Source organism: Rousettus aegyptiacus, unplaced genomic scaffold (genome assembly GCF_014176215.1).
Source record: "Rousettus aegyptiacus isolate mRouAeg1 unplaced genomic scaffold, mRouAeg1.p scaffold_m13_p_4, whole genome shotgun sequence".
Lineage (NCBI taxonomy): Eukaryota > Metazoa > Chordata > Mammalia > Chiroptera > Pteropodidae > Rousettus > Rousettus aegyptiacus.
In genome coordinates, this window is record NW_023416307.1 from 146,466,864 (window position 1) to 146,486,632 (window position 19,769).

General features: G+C 34.1%; 1 pseudogene; it reads right to left on the reverse strand.

The window, feature by feature from the left end:
- Positions 1-2,774: 2,774 nt before the first annotated feature.
- On the reverse strand, positions 2,775-2,890 carry LOC118601991 (annotated as a pseudogene).
- Positions 2,891-19,769: the final 16,879 nt, after the last annotated feature.

Genomic DNA, 19,769 nt, shown 5'->3' on the forward strand with positions numbered 1-19,769 from the left:
TTCTTTCTATCTATCTATCTATCTATCTATCTATCTATCTATCTATCTATCAATCATCTATCTATCTGTTTATTTATAGCCACTTGGACTCACATATTAACTCTATTCATTGGTTTTTAATCCAATACCATTATTATTTATTTCGGTGCTCAGGCTATTCCAGTTTTTTTCTCTTGGGAACACTTTCTGGTTGGCTTCTGTGCCCTTTTTGACAAGTTCTCATCCTTTTTTTGAGCATGTTTTTAATTTTTCAGCACAAGATGTTCCAGCATTCTGCCTCTTCTCTTAGGAACTCTAGTTTGGTTTTTGTTTGACTATATTACATTTTAGTTTAAAGTATTCATTTAAAAAAATGTTTGCCAGGATATCTCTATTCTGAAGTATATTGCAAAATGTTTTCCTAAATGTTTTTCATCTTAATCTCAGTTTATTACTTTATTTCTCTATTTCTATTTTATAGCTAATCTAAGAACATTAATGTAGTTTTTTAAATACCTAAATCACATAGCTAGGGCATGGCAAAAACTTGGACTTGGCACAGTTCCCCTGATTCTAGTATCCATGCTTTCTGTCCATATCACTGAGCCTATTGTCATAGGAGACATATAGCATCTGCTTATCACAAACTGTTAAGCACTTAAGGCTCTGTTCTTTTCACACCATGGTGTATACAGCTTCTGTAGCTGCCTGAAAGCTCCCACTAGGTTATACACCTACTTATACACCTAGTATCTGGTAATAATGAGATTCACACTCAGACTTGCCTTACTTTAACCACTGCCCTACCCTGCCATCCCTAGAACATGAACAGTCTGATGAGATGTTAAATTTCAAATATTTATGGTAAGAAATATTAGTCAATGGGTATCGAAAAAAACTTAGATTTTTGTATATACTTTGATCAGTCAATAACTAAAATGAATTACTTGAGGAAATATGAATAATACAAACTTTGATTAAGTTACAAAATAAAGATGAGTCCCTTTTGTCTGTGGCTGCCTATGATCCTCTTAATTTCAAAATAATAGTAATAAAAAAAGATAGTTCCGTGCTGAAGAGCTATGAGCAAGAGGATATACCCGCATGCACACAATTTATTGTGGCTATTATTTTCTGAATCTATAATCGTTCATGTCCTGATAAGTGTGACTTTTTTTGCAGAGACAGATGAACTTGGCACTGTTAAGCCACCTAGGATGTAGGTCTGTAGGAATTTCACAAAAATTGCCCCAAATAGGAGAAAATAAGCAATTCTATAACTTGTCAAATCTGAGAAAAATACAAAATTCCAATGTACTTTAACAGCAGCATGAGCTTTGGAGCATGAAATTTGCCACAGACTTCACAAGTGACTGAATGTTTTTGATTTTGGCTTCCTCATCATTGAAATAGTTTTGATAATATCTACCCATGAAGGTACCTGTAAGGATTAAGTCCGGAACTATAGGTAAAGCTGTCAGCACACTGCCTGTCATGGATGACTGCTCTGTTAATGGTAGAAGTAGCTATTGGCCTTATCGTCATGAACATCACTATCATCTCTAATATTCAGATTAATTATAGCCTCCCATATATGTGCCTGTCTCTAGTCTGGGATTTGGATATTTTTTCCTTCTTTGTAAAATAAGCTGACCTGGTGCAGCTGCATTCGGAGATCCCCACAAATGCTTTGCTAAGACCTGAAGTCGGTAGCTATGATACTGGCACTGATTGAAGAAAGGACAAGAACCCACTTCACTCAGCAGTGCTTTATAACACAGTTTCAGAGAGGACAATTTCCTATCCCATGACAGTTTTATTATTACAGCTTTCATCTCAACAGGCAGAATAAATACAACCTTCATAAGAAGTGTTCCAGATAGACCAGCAAGTATTACACTGACTTCTGACACAGTGAACCCTGCTGTTAAAATGTAATATTATCATGTTTATTTTGTGCTTTGTAAAATCAGCTAGAATATTGAATGCTTTGTAGAAATGTTAATCATCTGTTAAACTATATTAATATGAAGCAGTCTCTCCTTCCATTCTTCAGATCCGGTTCTTGTTCTCTTTGTCAGATTCTGGATTAATTGTTCTTTATATTAATGTACATGTGACTTTTGGATGAGATTAGAAAACTTGCTGATGTCTGCCTTAAGATTTTCACATAAAAAACATTTTGAGTAAATTCTTTCATTTTTGAAACACTACAGTAAACCAAACATTGAAGAAAATATTAAAACAAAAAAAAATCAAAATGATCCTCATTCCAGCCTAGTTTGCTCATATCCTTAATTCCATATTGAGGATATAATCCTAGAAGTAAAGTCGATTATTTTAGGGATATGCACTATTAAGACAGTTGTATAACATATTGATATATTAGGGGACCTGTAGTGAATATATGAAATTAAGAGTATGCAGATTACGACCTGCTAAATGAGGAGACACGAGCGACCCACAGGGGGTGGGCAGTAGTTTATTCAGCATCCGAGTTCCCACTTTTAGGGAACTGAAAACCCCAGGGTCATTTTTATTGAAGGCACAGTTTCAGTGCACTAACATGAGGGAGGTAAAGTTGTTAAGCTTTATGACTTACAGATCCCAGAAATGAAGGTAGTGGGTTGCAGTGAGCCTGGGGAAGAGCTGTCCTCCATCCCAGATCACAGTGAGCCGGGCATAGCAAGTATCTATTATTTATAAGGTGGTTAGGGTGAAGGTCACTAACTTTTGCGGGCTCAACTGTTAGAGGTTATTTTATTTTATTTTAGTTTTTTATTTATTATTATTTATGTCTACAGCACCTGATTTTCCTAGGTGGTCTCCCATCCAAGTACTAACCAGGCCCGAACCTACTTAGCTTCCAAGATCAGACATCGGGCTTGTTCAGGGTGGCATGGCCATAGACCATGGACCTTGGTGGCTCCACTGGGGCATGAACCCAGGACCTTCGCCATGTAAAGCAGATGTGCTAACCGCTACACAATGGAGACACGTCCTGTAAGAAGTTATTTTAAGAGGTGCCCCAGGAAAAGCAAAGCAGGAACCTGTAGCAGCAATCTTAAGCCTATGCCTTCATCTAAATGTCCAGATTCTGGGCATGCACACAGATGTCACACTGTAAAATGCCTAGGCAGCAACTCAAAGTAGCTGTTTTCTCATTACAGTTGGTTAATCGTTAATCTTTGAGCTTTGAGTTGGGTCTGCCTGGATTCATATTCTACCTTCTTACCAACAATATGACTTAGATGAATTACTGAACTTCTCTGTCCTCCATTCATTCAACAGATATTTACTGAGCTTCATCTGTGGGCCAAGCATGATTCTAAGTTCTGGGGACACAACATTCTCTGAAAGAGCTAAAATCTCTACCTAAATAATGCTCACATATTAGAGGGAGGAAATTAACAAATTATAAAGAAATGTATGTTAGAAAAAGGCAAAACTATGAAGACCCAGGTTGAGTGTAGGAGGAAGAATGAATAGGTGGGACACAGAGGATTTTAGTGTAGTGAATATACTCTGATACCGCAATAATGTCATGATACCAAATACATGTCATTGTACATTTGTCCAGAACCATAGGACATACGTCACCAAGAGTCAAGCATAGTGTAAACTGTAGACTTTGTATGGTTATGATGTGTTAAAGTAGGTTTATCAATTGTAAGAAATGCATCACTGTAGTAGGGGATGTTGATAATAGTAGAGGCTATGCATGTACGGGGGTAAATGGTGTATTTTGTTTAAAACTTCTCTAAAAAGATAATGTGTTTAAAAAATGTGTAATAGTAATGTTAGGTCATTCAATAATAATAAAGTTCAAATTTGAAAAATTTTATAAATGAAGTTCAGATATCATACTTTATACATTTATAAATATCAGATGGATGAAAAAATTATATGTGAAAAATAACCTTAAAAACAGTAGAAAGAAACATAGGAGAAATATTTTTATTATTTGAAGTAGGAAGGACCTTTTTAAATATGTAGGACAAAACAGAAGCTTAAAAATAATAGCACAAAATCAGAATATGAGAAATGAGAATGCAAGGATATAAAACATTCTGAAACCAGTTATTGCCTATAGAAAAAGGAAATAATTGGCTAAGTGGATTTTATTTAGTGTACATGTATTGATTACCGAAGAAAATAAACCAATAGAAACAAGAAGAATATGACTGGAGATTTGTAATGAAGTGTTTGAACATACTTTTAGAGTGAAGATTAATCATACATTATACAAAATATTATAGAAATTATAAAAGGATGGGAAACATTCCAAACTTAATTTATAGGACAGATGTGGCCTTGCTACAAATTCAGAGAAGGAAAAGATGAGAAAGGTATACAGAGTAATCATACTCACAAATATTAACTAACAAAGTCCAGTATATAGGATTAATTCACAAATAAAAGGATAGTTTAACATTTAAAAAATGTAATCCATCATGTTTATTAAAGGGAACAATCACATGCTCACATCATCAAATGCAAAAATTGTTCACTAAAATTCAACTTATGTTTTTGATTTAAATAAATAGAAAACTAGGAAAACATGAGTCATCTATAGTAAGACATTATTCTTCATATATTTATAATGAAAAGAACAATAAATGATATTACTATATTCATATCGCTTCAACATTATACTAGAGATTCTAGCCAATAAAATAGGAAAAGAATATGCATTTCAACAAAAGTGACATTAATTGCAAAAATATTATATAATGTGTGCAGATAAACAAAATTATAATAAATTTTATTATGGTCTTCAGATGTAAGATACACATATACCCAAACACCTGCAATATCTAATTAGAAATAAAAATCTTTTAAAATTTATATTTGTGACCATGTGTGTATAATACTTAGGACTATGTTTTCAAAAGATATTAAAGAATTTTATGGGAAAGATAAAATATTTAGGGACATAGAGTAACATGTGAATAGATGGAGATATATGTTCTATCTGTGCATAGAAGGACTCAATGCCATAAAGATGATGCTTTAAACCAAATTCATATAGAACATTTTAATCATATTCCCACGATCGTGTATAGAACCAGACAAGATAGTCTTGGGAGGTAAATTGCTAAGCAGGAGGTCTGTAAATCCATTCTCTTTTCACTGGGAGGATGCCCAGTGAAAGATGGAGGGTGGTCACAAAAGAAAGTCGGCAGGTCAATTATTTTTGTAAACTTTCTAGTGAAAACCAACCTGGAAACAAGATAGTGGTATTTGCCGATAAGGAAGATTTTATCAGTGCAGTTCTATTTTCAGGATATATCTGGTGACCTAGGATTTCGTTTGGTAAAGAACCAGTAGTTAGTTCTGTAGCACGTGGCCCCGGGTAAGCTAAGTATATGACTGTAATATGAGATATTTCACGACTGCACACCTTGAGTAGAAATCTTCTTTGTTTATCTGGGGCCAGAGAGTGTTGCTATTGAAAAAAGAAGGGAATTGCATAACATTGGAATTCCTAGATTTCTTTCTGCTTTATCTTGCTCTGAGATTATATGTATCCTTTGAGTTAGTAATGAAGTTTGTTATTGGGTGAGGTTTCTGCTTTATGTTAGTCTTATGTGGCAATCTTATCCTTTGTAATATCTCAAATCTAAATATTAACATAGAATAATAAAGAGTAAATAGCCCATGGATTTTTCAAAGAATTAGAAGTATTGAATGGCTATGCCAAATATCAGAGCTCATTTTAAATTTATTGCATAAAATTAGGTAATATTGGATCAAATCAACATAATAGAGCCAAAAAACACTCAGAGAGTAAAAGCTAAACTTCAAACTGGGAGAAAATACTTGAAAGGCAGCATATTTATTTTATGCTTTTGACTCATCATTAAGAAAATTAGTCATTTTGGAGAGTTGATTAACAAATTCATTTTTAGTCAATACCATATTTGATGAAATACTGTTTTATGGTATACATTTATAAAACATCTTTTAAACCAAATTGATGAGCCATAATTTATTAATCACATTAGGAAAATATACAGTGGATTTTTAAAATGATGATTTTTTATTTAAAATATTTATGATAAATTATTCATAATTATAAAAATAACTTATTGCTGTAAAATTAGGACTTTAAAAGAAGAATTCCATTTCTTACAAGCAGTGTGTATGTCCAGTGTTCTTGAAGGTATTGTTGGTTTAATGCTTCTGTGATATGCCACATTTAGATGGTTTCCATGGAGACAATTTTTGCTTAAGTTTAGGTGAGAATATAAGTTAATTTTAAATGAGTTGTAGAAGTGGAAATTTCCTAAAGTGAATGGTAACCATATCTATCTAATCAATTTTAAACCCTCAAGTTGGTGAAATCCTTTTTAACCAATTTTTTCATCCTTTTTGTTTTCTGCCTATTTCTTCCTCTATCTTCTTTCTTCTCTTTTTTTTTCTCTCTACCTCATCCCATTTTTTTGTCCGTTATCCTCTAACCTTTACTGTCCACTCACTCCTCCTACATCTTAATGAAAATAATGAAAAAGTAGTATAAATTATAGTAAAAAACTGGAAAATAATTTTACTTTTCTGAATTTAATATGCTCTTGTCTTGATTATTTGTCGTCTGTAGCATTTTGCAATGAATGCAAATATAGATAGTCATTGGAGCTATCTTTTCCAGGGTGGAGATTGCTTCTCTCTTGTTTCAGCCTAGAAAGAGGTTTCAGAGATCTGTCTGGAGCGCTGGATATATATGTGTGTTGGAGTTGGTGGGACGCAGTAGCGTCAGACTCATTCCCAAGTAATGGGAGGCTGAGAGGCTGGCTTCAGTAGTCTGTGCCCGCAGGGGTGAGTTCGGCCCTTTGGAAAACAGTTCACTTGTACCAGTGACAGAGGAAAGTGCAGGTTTTCTATGGGGCAGAGTTGGAAATAAAAAGACCGGATAAAAGAGAAAAAAAATAAGACTTTGTGGGCAGTGGAACCATAAGGTATTGAGCCTGTGAAGAGGTTAAAATGTTGGATAAGGGGTAGACAGCTCCCGGGGAAAGGGGGACTCTCCCAAGAATATGTAAAATCACCCTGAGGAATCATTCTCACTCTAAACATGTCCCTCAAGAAGGTATGAGAGACATATTTCAAAGGAGGCTAATGGCAATATTTTTATGTCCTTTGTCTCTCTCTTCCCGGTTCAACAGTGGAGAGAACAAGAACTGAAGCTGAGTTAGGAAGTGGAAGGAAGCAGAGAAAATAGTGAAAACTGTCCAACTTGTTCCCTATTCTTGATGAGTTTTTCACAGTCGGTGGGCTCAAGCTGGTTGAAAGAAGCTTTAACATCAAATTATATCAGAGGACTTGACATCTACATTAATTAAATTGAGACTCTTCTGATGGATAGAAAGGACCATTGGCCTTTTTCTTTAACTACCTAAAGAGTAGATAGAGGTGATGCTGCTCGGCTAAGTAGTTACTCCAAGACAAAGAAAAAACTAAGAGAGAAAAAAGATACAAAGAACTCCTGGTCTGAGAGAGGAGGGGAACTAGTCTTTTGATGATGATATCCTGCTCATTTTGTTAAATTCACAAGGCCCACTAAATAAACATTCCATTTTAAGCCATCAACATTTTAGCCATCTCTAGAAAAATTTTTATCTGTTATTTTAGAATCTAATCGTTTATTTATCCAATTCTTAACTTTGGAGTCCCAGTGATTGTCTTGTAATTTTTTCAGCATTTCTTGAAACTTATTTACAGATTTACAGTAAAAGTTTTTTGTTTTTTTTTGTTTTTTTTTTTTTTTTTTTTTTTTTTTACTTTGCAGATGGTGAAATATCAAGTGCTGCTGGAAAGATAATGATCCTAATCTACTATTTCTATAAATATGGGCTTCGGGATAATATTTCTTTGAAGTGTTAATTTACTAACACAGCAGATACCTCATATAATCAGTAGACCAGCATGTTACTGTTATACTGACAAAGTAAAATGCAATATGCAAAAATTCAGAGTAAAATCACTAGTCTATATAAGAAGGGCCATGATTCCAGACCAATACTCCAAATTTATGTTTGCATTATAAAAGAATCATTGCTCTCCACAAACAAACAACAGATTATTTAGAAAGTATCTAACAAATGTGCACACACATTACTTTTCTAGAATATATTTAGTGAATAAACCAAGGTTTAGCTACACAGAACAGCAAGCAATTTGGTAAACAGTATATTGTCTTATTACTTACTAAGTCTTGTTGGTAAGACAAATTTTTATTTATTTTAGATGGAGGGGAAAAAAACTAAGACTTTGTATACTGAATGTACAAATGATGCAGGTCTTCTCCTGTATTTTCTTATTTGATCTTTCCAAAACATGTCTCTAAGTGAGTTATTATTTACCTTAGACAAGTAAATAATAATTGATCACAACAAACTCTTCAAGGCTCCTTTTGCTTTCCGTCGCCACAGATCTCAAGAAGTGCCTCTGAAGCTTCTTAGAACCCCCTCCTTTCTTGGCTGTGGCAATAGTGCTCTCTCCTGGCAATTCCACTTCTCAGGGTCTTCTTTTTCCTGTCACAGTTCCTGTTAGGGGCGGAGGTGAAAGCCTTCCTGGAAAGATAGGGGTCAAGGGCAGAACATCTATTATCACTTCTTCTGCTATTATTATACTACAAGCCTGAGCTAGTTCAATATGGCAAGAAAACTATATGAAATCCATAATAATTGAGAAAGAATACATATTTGTTCTTTTGTCTGATGGCATTATTGTGAATGTAGAAACATACAAGAGAATTAACAGGCTATTAGAATTAATAAGCAAATGTAGCAGGTTTACTACGTGCAACTTACTCTAAAATGAATTATAATTCTGTCAGTAAGAGAAATAGAAAACAAATTGGATAAAAAATATTATAACATTAAACAGCTAAAAAAAAGCAACCTAATAAAAGTCTTAGAAGCCCTCTACCCTGAAAACTATGATCTTATTGAGAAAAATTAAAGGACATCTGTTTAAATAAATGATCATACCATATTCATAGGTTGGAAAACTCAATACTGTTGTTATACGAGTCTCCTCAAACTGATTTCTAGATTTAATTAATGCACTCTTGGCATTCCAGCACAGCTTTTTTTTTTTTTTTTTTTGAAATTAACAAATAAACTTTATAATACATAATGAGGTGCAAAAGGTTAAGATAGCCAAGGCAAACTCGAAAAGGTAGAACAAATTTGAAGTAATTATATTACAGTATGTTTGTTACATATTAATTTAAAATAATGATTTTGTACCTTTTTCTGTCCAATTAATTCCCACTCAAATTCCAAAGACGACCTTAAGTCTAGTTTTTTCAGGACCCCCAAACAGTTTGGTACCATAATCTTATTTTTCCATTGTGCTATTTATCTTCCTTTTTATAATTTCATTAGTTATTTGTAATCCTTAAAAATTTTATAAATATTTTAAACATAGCAAATGTATTTATGCTAGAGTACATTAACCAGAGTTAACAAATATTAACATTAATTTTAACATTAACACTATAGTCTAATTATTATTTACATGTAGTCATAACTGTTTATGTGTGTGTGTATCCGTTTATCACTTTTAATCAGTGGAGCCTAACACTGATGTTAAACATCCTACAATACTCATGACTTCTCATCAAAGAATTATTGGATCCAATGTCAAAAGTGCCATAGAGAAATCTTGACCCCTCCATGTACACGTGTATTATATCCTCCAATCTCATTTCTCCTTCCCTCATATTCCTAAAATAAATATGTGCATTCGTTAGTTTAAAGTACTTTTATTCTTGATGAATCAAGAGTCCCTTGAGGGCTGGGTTTATGCCTCTCTATATTTTTGGTGTACCTCAGCATCTAGCCTTATGAGTTCCAGACTGGTATAATTAACATATATTTTTTTTTATCTGACTAGATTTTTAAAATAGTTTCAGTATTTTAATTTATTTACTGGCACCTTGACTTCATCTCTTTGTGTTATTGTTATATGTTATAATACCTTCTCTAGGGAGCAGTGCTTTACATAATTTTTCATAATCTACTTAGATTTAAGTTTCATTTCAAAATGTAGAAACCTCTTATAGGATCACTTAGGTTCCTTTGGCCATTCCCAGTGTCATTTTTAATATACAGCGTAATATATGTTATGTTATAATGTACATTTATATCCATTGAAGCACCCAGCAGGCGTTTTTTTTTCTCTAAGCTGTCATACCTATATTAAAGAAATTAAGAAAAATATTTTATACTTAGCCAAATATTAACCATTTCTGTTGCTCTTTATGTTTGAAAATCCAGGTTTCCCTTTAGTGTTATTTCTCTTCATCCTAAATAACTTCTTCAGTATTTCTTAAACAACAGGTTTGCTGGTAAGCAATTCTCCTCTAGTTTTCCTTCATTTGAGAATTTCTTTATTTCATCTTCATGCACCATGAGCTTCTCTGATTCTTGTTACCATAGTGGAAATGGTAATTTTCCATTTCCCCAGAAGATTTTTTTAAGCTCACTAATGCTTTGCTTCCAGATATCTATTCCTGAAAGGATGTAAGATCCTTGAGAATAGGTGCATAATCTAATATCTCTTTACGTATCTATTGCCTAGCACAGTGCCTGCTAATTATATGGAACTCAAAATATGTTTGCTAAAGAAGTGAATGAATGAAGCTTAGAGAATTGAGGTGTTTTTAACTTCAAGACCTGGGATAATTGTACTAATCCAGTTTACGCTTAAGATTTTGCCAAAAATTTATTTTACTTTCTAGAATATGATCACACACACACACACACACACGCACACATGCACACGCACATGCACACAACAGATCTCCTCAAGTGGTTATTCTACATTTCTGGCCTGAGAAAATTCTCATTCCCACCCTTTCAGCCCTTATTTGCACCTGATAGCCTAGTTATCACCATCTTTACAAAGGTGTGTGACATTGAATATGCATTCTCTTATTTTTCCTTCTCTATCTCCTGCTACATAATTCTCATTGCAGAAGATTCATCTCTCCATATTTTCTTGTACTGAAAAGTACAAAAATTCTTTTAAAAGAAGAGGTGTAAATTGTTATTCTTTAAATATCAAGTTGCTATCAAATGCTTTAGACTTATTCTCACAATCTTATAAAATTAACTTGTCAATTTCCACTCCTAAGGTGGAAAATTGAGGTCAGAAGGAGTTAGTATCAGAGATCTGGTGACAGAGTTATCATTTCAGGCTACAAATGCCCACCCCTCTGGTTTGCTCCTGTACATCATGTTGTATGGTTGTTGTTAGGACAAAGAAAGTGTGGTTGTAAAGATTTACTGTAATTTCATTATATAGATGTATTATCAATTTTGTAGGATTTTAAACCAAGGTAAGAAAGAATAGATCAGCTCTAAAAAAGATAGTAATGTGGGTGGAGGGCCGGGGACCCATTGGAAGAAAAGAAGGGTTATAGTCCCTGGGACAGGGGAAGTCTGGAAGGGAATCAGTAACTCAAGTCATTCCTTTATTGTTAGTGTTCTTTCTTTTGTATCTTCTTTGGAATCTTGTTCTATTAGCTGTTGTTTCTTTCCTTCCTCTAGCTCTTTCATATCTATAAGTCCTTCCACTTAAAAAAAAAAAAAAACTTTCCTTTGTAGTGATATCTTCTTAGTTCTTGTTTGCTATCACATTTTTATTTCATTTTCAAACATTTCAGAAGTATAATCTTCTTATGTATTCCACAAATGCTCAAATTTTTAGTTAGAACTTTTCTTTTGACTGAAACATCTTATGAAAGCCATCCAGAGCTTGGTGATCACTAGATCAAATTTTCTTTTCCATTTCTCTCAGCAATTCAACAAGACTTTATATGATTAACATGTTTTTCTTTGAAAATATTTATTTTATGGCTTCTTTATTCAATCTTATATTTCTCTGATGAGTTCACGTACTGGCTTCTTCTTAGGCATTTCTTTTTCCTTCTGTGAAACATGGATGTTTTCTAATCCTATGATCTAGTTTTTTTTTTTTCTCTCTCCTAGGCTGTTATCACATACAACTTCCTTCCATTCCTCTGATTACCATTGTTTCTACTCTCTAGGTGACTCTTAAATCACCTAAGACGAACTCACACTCGTGATTAATAAAATGATACATATTGAATCCTGATTGACTTTTTTACTCATTCCAGAATCCGTAACTCCAAACCTAACTCCACATCTAATCTCTGGTTTCACAATTGCAATGAACATTGTCATCCTAGATATCTCTCTAACAATTCAAATAAAACATAACCTAAACAGAGCTTCTTATCTTTCTCACCCCTAATTTCTTCCAACATCTCTATTTTTCTTCACAGAAATATAATAACTCAAGTTATCCAGCCTTGAAACCTCACTTTGGTTTCTAATCTTTGGTTTCTTTCCCTTCCTTTGACATTTTCACCTTCACATAAGAGGCATTCTTTGATAAATTTACTCCCGAAATGGCATATTCCTTACTTGAAATGAGTAAGATAGGTAAAAGGATTGAGAAGCAGAAGTTGGGGATTTTCTGCCTGGTCTTAGATCATAGTTCTACCATTTACTAGGTGGGATGATCTTACATAAAGCACTTAATCTAGACAATTGGAATAATAAAATTTCACAGGATGACTAAAAGATCAAATGTATTAATATGTATAAACCACTTGGCAGGATTCAATAAATGTTAACTTTTATTAGGAAATTTTTATTAGTTTTTCACTTAGGGTTTTTTCATTTCTCTCCAAAATGAAATTCTGGCCTCCCGACTCTATAATCTATACCAATTTATCCTATATATATTTTAGGTAGGAATAATAATTTCATACTTCTGATATTTCTTTCCATGTGCCTGGAGCCTCCCTCCTTACTCATCTCGCTCTTCTTCAGTGTAGATGATATGGCTTATCTTACTGATAAACGTGGATATAAATGCATCTTGCTGGACTTGGGTCAACCACTCTTCTTTCGCAGCAAGCTGACATCTGGCCCGCCCTGTTTCAGTGTTCTAGGACTGGCTGTGGATATTGCTCTAGTTCTGAAGCTCAGTTAGTAGGCTAATTGAGTTCTTGCATTGAACTCAAATTTAGGTGCTATAACCAATACTGATCATAGTCTGGTCAATATCTGCCAGTGCATTATTTTGTTTCTCAAAAGCTGAGAAGATGAGTTCCTCTTCTAATGCCTATTGGAGAAACATAGATATGTTCCCAAAGCTCATTCTCATCATGCCATTCAAAATAAAAATAAAGTATGTATTTATTCAGTCATTTATGTAACAAATATGAGCTAAAGAGGAGGATAGGGTAGTGTGAAGGGGTGCCAACATCTAAATAATGTTCTGGAGCACATTAGAAAAGTGATGAAGCAAAACTATAGTGTGCTGGGCTTATGCTCTTCGTTATTCTTTGATCTAAGGCTTAAAGATGTATAGGATCTCTATAATGCTGAACCTTGTCACATAGGCTAATTGGAGAAATGTGAGCCTTCTCTTTTGTGCTTCTACTGCATTTAGTTTATTAAACTCCCATAAAATTTATTACATACTTCCCTGTATTATAATTATATGAATTTTCATTGTTGTTAGCCAGTGAGAGAGCAAACTTCTTGATGAGAGACACTATATTTCAATAGCTATACCCAAGAACTGTTGCACCAAGAAGAATGCCAATAAATATTTGGTAGATGAACTAATATATACCAGTAGAAACTGTATTACTCTTTTAATTAAACAGACATGCAGTAAATATCAGCTTTATTCCTCAATAAGCAGTTTTCCTTCTCATATATGAAATTAGAATAATAATACAGAAATGATATGAGAATGAAATAAAATAATGTATATGAATACACAAATCACAATACCAGGCAGGTAGTAGATGGTAAGTACATGCTAGTGTACCCACACATTGCCTAAGTATGTGTAATTTGTGAGAACCTTTACTTCCATAAAAAGTATAGGAGCTCATTGATTTTCATTATCAATGTCTCTAAATTGCCCAATATAAATATTTGAGGATTCTACTTTGATATTGACAGTTTTTTCTTTAGTGTGTATTTTGCAACAGTTTTATCTGTATTGCCCAATTTATATTCTTAACTGTTGTTTTATCAAAGAATTCAGGATGGCTAACAAATGCCCAAAGAACCATAAGGAAGACTGCATTAGAAGATATATCACCATGTAGAATTAATGACCTTTAGTAGGCAATAAGGGATGCTCAGTGTATTCTCAAATCTTACTAACAAGATTACATTATTTCAATTTTTGTTTCAGTTGCTTAGTTACCACTCTGTAAATCTTTTCATGTTGCTCATAAGTGTTAAAAAAGAGAGGAAATATCTACAAGTTTTCATTTTTCTTAAAAATAACACATATGCATACAGACTGAAAGAAGAAATCTCTCTTCTTAAAGAAAGCATGGTTGGAAGAAAGGAATCGTATGTGATTAGAGGGAGTGACACCATGTTGGGGAAATTCTGGGTAAGAAGTAGCTAATAGTTAGAGTAGTTTGAAAGAGATGAAGCACAACCAAAGAGGCATTAACTGGTAAAAGAACATGGATCAATATATCCTAATGTCACTACAAACAAAACTAGTGCCCATTCATTAACAACAAAGGATGTGAACTTCCATGTGGGTTACTTTATTTGGAAAATGACTGTTTATTTGTTGTTTGTTTAGTTTCAATTATTTTTCTCATTGATTTGTCTGGAAAATTGCTAAGGAGGTCTCTGTCTTCTGAGCATCAGTCAAGTCACATTGGGTTCATTAGAAAGAATTTGATTAATAACTATGACTTTTTTAAACTCCTAAAAATGAGATCTAAATGAAAGGATATGATAATATTTTTTTAATGTTTTTATTTCAGTAAAGTACACATAAATGAATAAAAATCATCTTAACCATTTTTAAGTGTACAGTTAAGTGGTGTTGACTGTTCTTAGTACCTCGAGTAAGTGAAATCATATAGTATTTTTCTCTTCGTGATTGGTTTATTTTACTTAACATAATGTCCTCAAGGTTCATTCGTATTGCAACATACAATTTTCTTCTTTTATGAAGTTGAATACTACTCCATTGTGTGTGTGAATATATATATTTATATTTATATATATATTTATATTTATATCTCACCTTTTGCTTATCCATTCATCTGTTAATGAACATGGGTGTACAAATATCTCTTCAAGACTCTGTTTTCAATCCTTTTGAGTTTATATCCAGAAGTGGAAATGTCGAATTGTATAGTAATTCTATCTTTAATTTTTTGAGGCACCACCACACCACGGAGGATATATATTACCATTTTACATTCCCACCAACAGTGTACTAAGGTTTCAGTTTCTCTACATTCTCACCAACACTTGCTGTTTTCATTTTTCTTTTTTTTTATAGTAGCTATCCAAATGGGTATGAGATGGTAACTCATTGTAATTTTAATTTGCATCTTCTGATTAGGGATATTGAATATCTTTTCATGTGATTATTGGCCATTTATAGATCTTCTTTGGAAAATGTTTATTCAGGTCTTTCGCTTATTTCTCTATCATTCGTTGTTGAGATTTATGAGTTTCCTAAATACTAAGGATATCAGTTCCTTATCAGATATATAATTTGCAAATATTTTCTCCCATTTTGTGAGATGTCTGTTTACCTTGTTGATAGTACCTGTGTGTGTGTGTGTGTGTGTGTGCGTGCGTGCGTGCATGCCTGCGTGCACGCCGAAACCTGAGAACGAATCATGATGGTACCTTTTGATGCGTAGATTCAGGTGACTGAGTTTATGTGGCGGGAACTTATGGGTATAATCCTCTGCTTGCTACTGTTCTTTCAGTGAAATATGAACAAGGGCATGTACTGATGGTGAATATGGAGAGAAAGTAGTGGGCTTTTAATTTGCTTGGTATTTTTGTTTGTTTTTAGATTGATTTTAAATATATTGAGTCTCGGAAAAGATAGCTATTAATAAAAGTCAGATGTGGCGTGTGACTAATACTTTTGAAGAGAGCATCTAAACTTTTTTAAAAGTCGTCTTCAGATTCTGCTGTTCTTAGATGGGGAGAATGAGTGCATGCCAGCTTGAGAGAGTTTTCTGCTACAGCTACTCATGACAGGACATGCTAGGCAGAAGACACTGAGGAATATTTAAGTCCAGTAATGTATTTACCAGCATATCTACATCCCCTCACATTTACAGACAAGAGAGAGAAAGTATTTAAGAGCAGTGAACAAGCATGAGACTTTCCAGAATATACAATTTCCCAGCTAATAACAGTTTCATTCAATTTGTCAGGGATGAGTGCCCATCTATTTCAGATGATAAAAGATCACAGAAAGATTTTCAGGCAGAGAAAGGTTTCCATTTAAACAATAAACTCTAGACACTCTTTCTAGGTAAATGACCTGAAATCTATTCTATAATTATGACAAATAGGAGACAGCAGCACCACATGTCGAGCTCATCAGCACCCTGCATCTCTACTGAGACAGAATTCAAGTGATCATTCATCATTTCTATTGTATTAGCCATCATTTGTCTGCATTATTTTAGCATTAACCTTTCTCACCTAATATCTTTCAACAGGATTTACTTTAAATAGCTCAGAGAGGAGGTGACTAACTTCTTTCCACTTATGCTTTTGGTGATGGAGGGTGGGTACATCTAAAGAGATACAAATTATACAAATTATTATTTAAGATAAAAGATAACCAATCAAAACTTGATAATTGCTGGTATCTGGTTGATTTGTTTAAGAGAGGATAAAGGAGACAACTATATCACATTGTATGTGACACTTGTATATGTGTGTATGGTACACAAATTTCAATGCATAATATGAAGTATCCAAGATCAACACAAATGTGGATGCAAGAGCTAAAATCTAGTTACCGATCATTCTTTTTCCCAACCAAAGGTAAAAGCGGCTTCTTTTTCCAAAATAGGAACATTTAAAAACTCTTTTAATTCTCTTCTTACTTGGGTATGGAAGGAGTAACATTTTCTGGAAACATTTCCTGTTTCTTAAAGTACCTTTAGGGAGATAGGAGTTATTAGATGGCCCAAGTGCCCACTTAATGCCTTACTTGAATGAAAATCAAGCCAAGTAAAAAGAGACTGTAAAAGTTTTCAAAAGCCTTGAGTTGTGTGCCAATAAAACTTTATTTACCAAATCAGGGGGTGGGCAGGACTTGGCCTGTGGGTCATAGTTTGCTAACCCCTCTTCTACCCTCTGGCACTCTGCACCTTCGCTGTTAAAAATTTGTTTTTTACCTCAGGAGACAATAAACAAATAATGAAATGTATCTGGATGGAAATATAGAGAAGCTTTAATGACATAGGTATAGAATATCTTAGTAAAAATAATACCTATTACATTGACCTTAATTAGTAAAATGGGTGTTTGTATGAGAAATATGTTTTGTTTAGTTTTGTTTTGTTTTTACCAGCACTAAATAAAATGTGTGGCGGAGGAGGTTACTGGAGAATCTAACGTTGTGCATAACCCTTCTTCCCTACTGATTGACACTGAATCCGGTGTCTGTGATGGGCCTAGGACAGCATGCACAAAAGCAGTCATTCTCCAGCAGGCTCAGTGTCTCTTGACAAGAACAAAGTGCAAAGGAGAAGCTCCAGTGTCTCCGGGCTCGTGCTATCATTTGTGTCTTTGTCGTGGGGATGGAGAAGTTCAGAAAAGATGTGTTTCCGCTATAACACCATTGTATGCATGCGTGAGTGTGTGTTTGTGTGTGTATCTGTATCTGTGTGTGTATGTATTCCACAAAACCTTTGCAATATGGCTTTCTAAAAATTATAGGAATTACGAGAAAAATAGGGTAGCAGGAAGTCATTTAAAAACATGAAACTTTGTAACCATAGCACTGGAAAATTATTGAAAATCAAAACAAAACAAAAGAAGATAAACTAGCACAGTTAAGTCTTTACCGTCGCCAGCATCATTATCACAAACAACTCAACCAGCTGATCCTTTGCACTTTAAACTGGAGCTTGGGCTTCTTTATTTCAAAATGAGGCCCTTGAGGTCATTTGCTTATAAGGGAGAAGGGTTCTTTAAAACTAGAAATCTAATCTAGAATGTGGGCATCTTCACATTCAATTATTTTAGTCCTGGGGGAAACGTCTTTGCAGCTCCATCTGTATTCCCAGGTTCCCCGTATAATTTAACATGATGGAAAGTATGGCAGTTTTTCAAGCCACTATAACAATTATATTAGTTTTCTATTGCTGTGTAATGAATTATCACATGCTTAGGGACTTAAAACAAGGCCCATTTATTATCTTACAGTTTCTGTAGGTCAGAGTCTGACCAGCTAAGCTGGGTCCCCTGCTCAGGGTCCACAGTGCTGCAGTCCAGGTGTCTGCCAGGCTGCATTCCTTTTGGGAGCCGAGTCATCTTCCAAACTCTCATGCTTGTTGGCGGAATTCGGTTTATTGCTGTTGGACTGAGGTCCCCCTCTTGCTGGCCATCAGTGTGGGGCTTCTCTCAGCTTCAAGATGCTGTCTATAGCGCCTTGCCATATGCCTTTCTCACAGGCTCTTGCACAACCCTTCTCACAACATTGCAGCTCCTTCTTCTAGGCTAGGAGGAAAATCCGTACTCCAGGCCACTAAAATGACATAGCACAGGTTCCAACCATGTTCAAGAGGAAAGGGTTATATTGGAGGCCGGCTCAGGGTGTATCAACCATACTAACCAGCCACTGCTGACCGTAAAAGAAGGCGTTTGTTGGACTTTTTAAGTTTAAATTTTTATTTTGCTAAGTCTTTCTTTTTATACGTGAGGAAACTTGCCCTTGAATGTTTAAATAATTAATGTGTTAGGGGAAAATCTTGTATAAACCAACATCTTTTTCATATTATAACCACATCACTATTGTTTACCAAGTGAATGTGAGAAAATTTGGGTTAAAAAAAATGAGTTGCAATTAAACAGCTGTATTTGTCTCACTTCGTACTACAAATGGCTCTGTGTCCTAATGTAATAAGATAGGGTTGGTTAAAAAAAAAAAAACCTGAAAGTAGGCAGGCAGTGGATACCACTGAATTGGTTTGAATGAGTAGCATATGGCTCAGGGTTCACTGGTCTGACTTGTTTGGAATTCATGTTGTTATGAGGCTTTCAAAGATGGGTGGAGTTTGGGGGCCAAGAAGGTGTGTTGCAGAATGTAGGGTAACAGGATAGATAAAGGGTAAGAAAATTTTTAACATGATTCAGTTTTCAAAATGACTTTTTAAGGCAAGATTATAGAAACTGAGGAAACACATAAATAATTTTTATATTAATTCCTATATTTCTGGCTAGTAGTGTTAATAATCTAAGAAAATATCAGTTCCATTAGCCCTTCTTCCTCAAATCTCTATTTTGTATAGTTTTATACATAGCTGATTATATTTTTATTTAATCTGTAAATATGTTTTACTGTCTAAATGGCATATTGGTAGTGATTCTTGATATATTTGGATTTAACTACACAGACTATTTTGTTCTGAACTCTTACCATGCTTCCTATTTATTTGGTTTGCTCATTTTATTTCTGTTGAAAAGTTTATACTCACCTTTATTATCATTTCTTTTAAGGTAATCTGTTTCTATCGAGATAGTTTTTCTCTATTTTTATTCAGTTCACATAGATGTAGATTTATTATTATTTATCCTCCCCGAGATTGCAATTCTTAAATATGAGCATTCCTGAAATTAATTTTTAATAGCCCAAGCCATTGTCTCTTTGATTATTGTCATAACATTGTAACTTCTTTTTCTGTACTTCAGGCATCTTAAAAAATT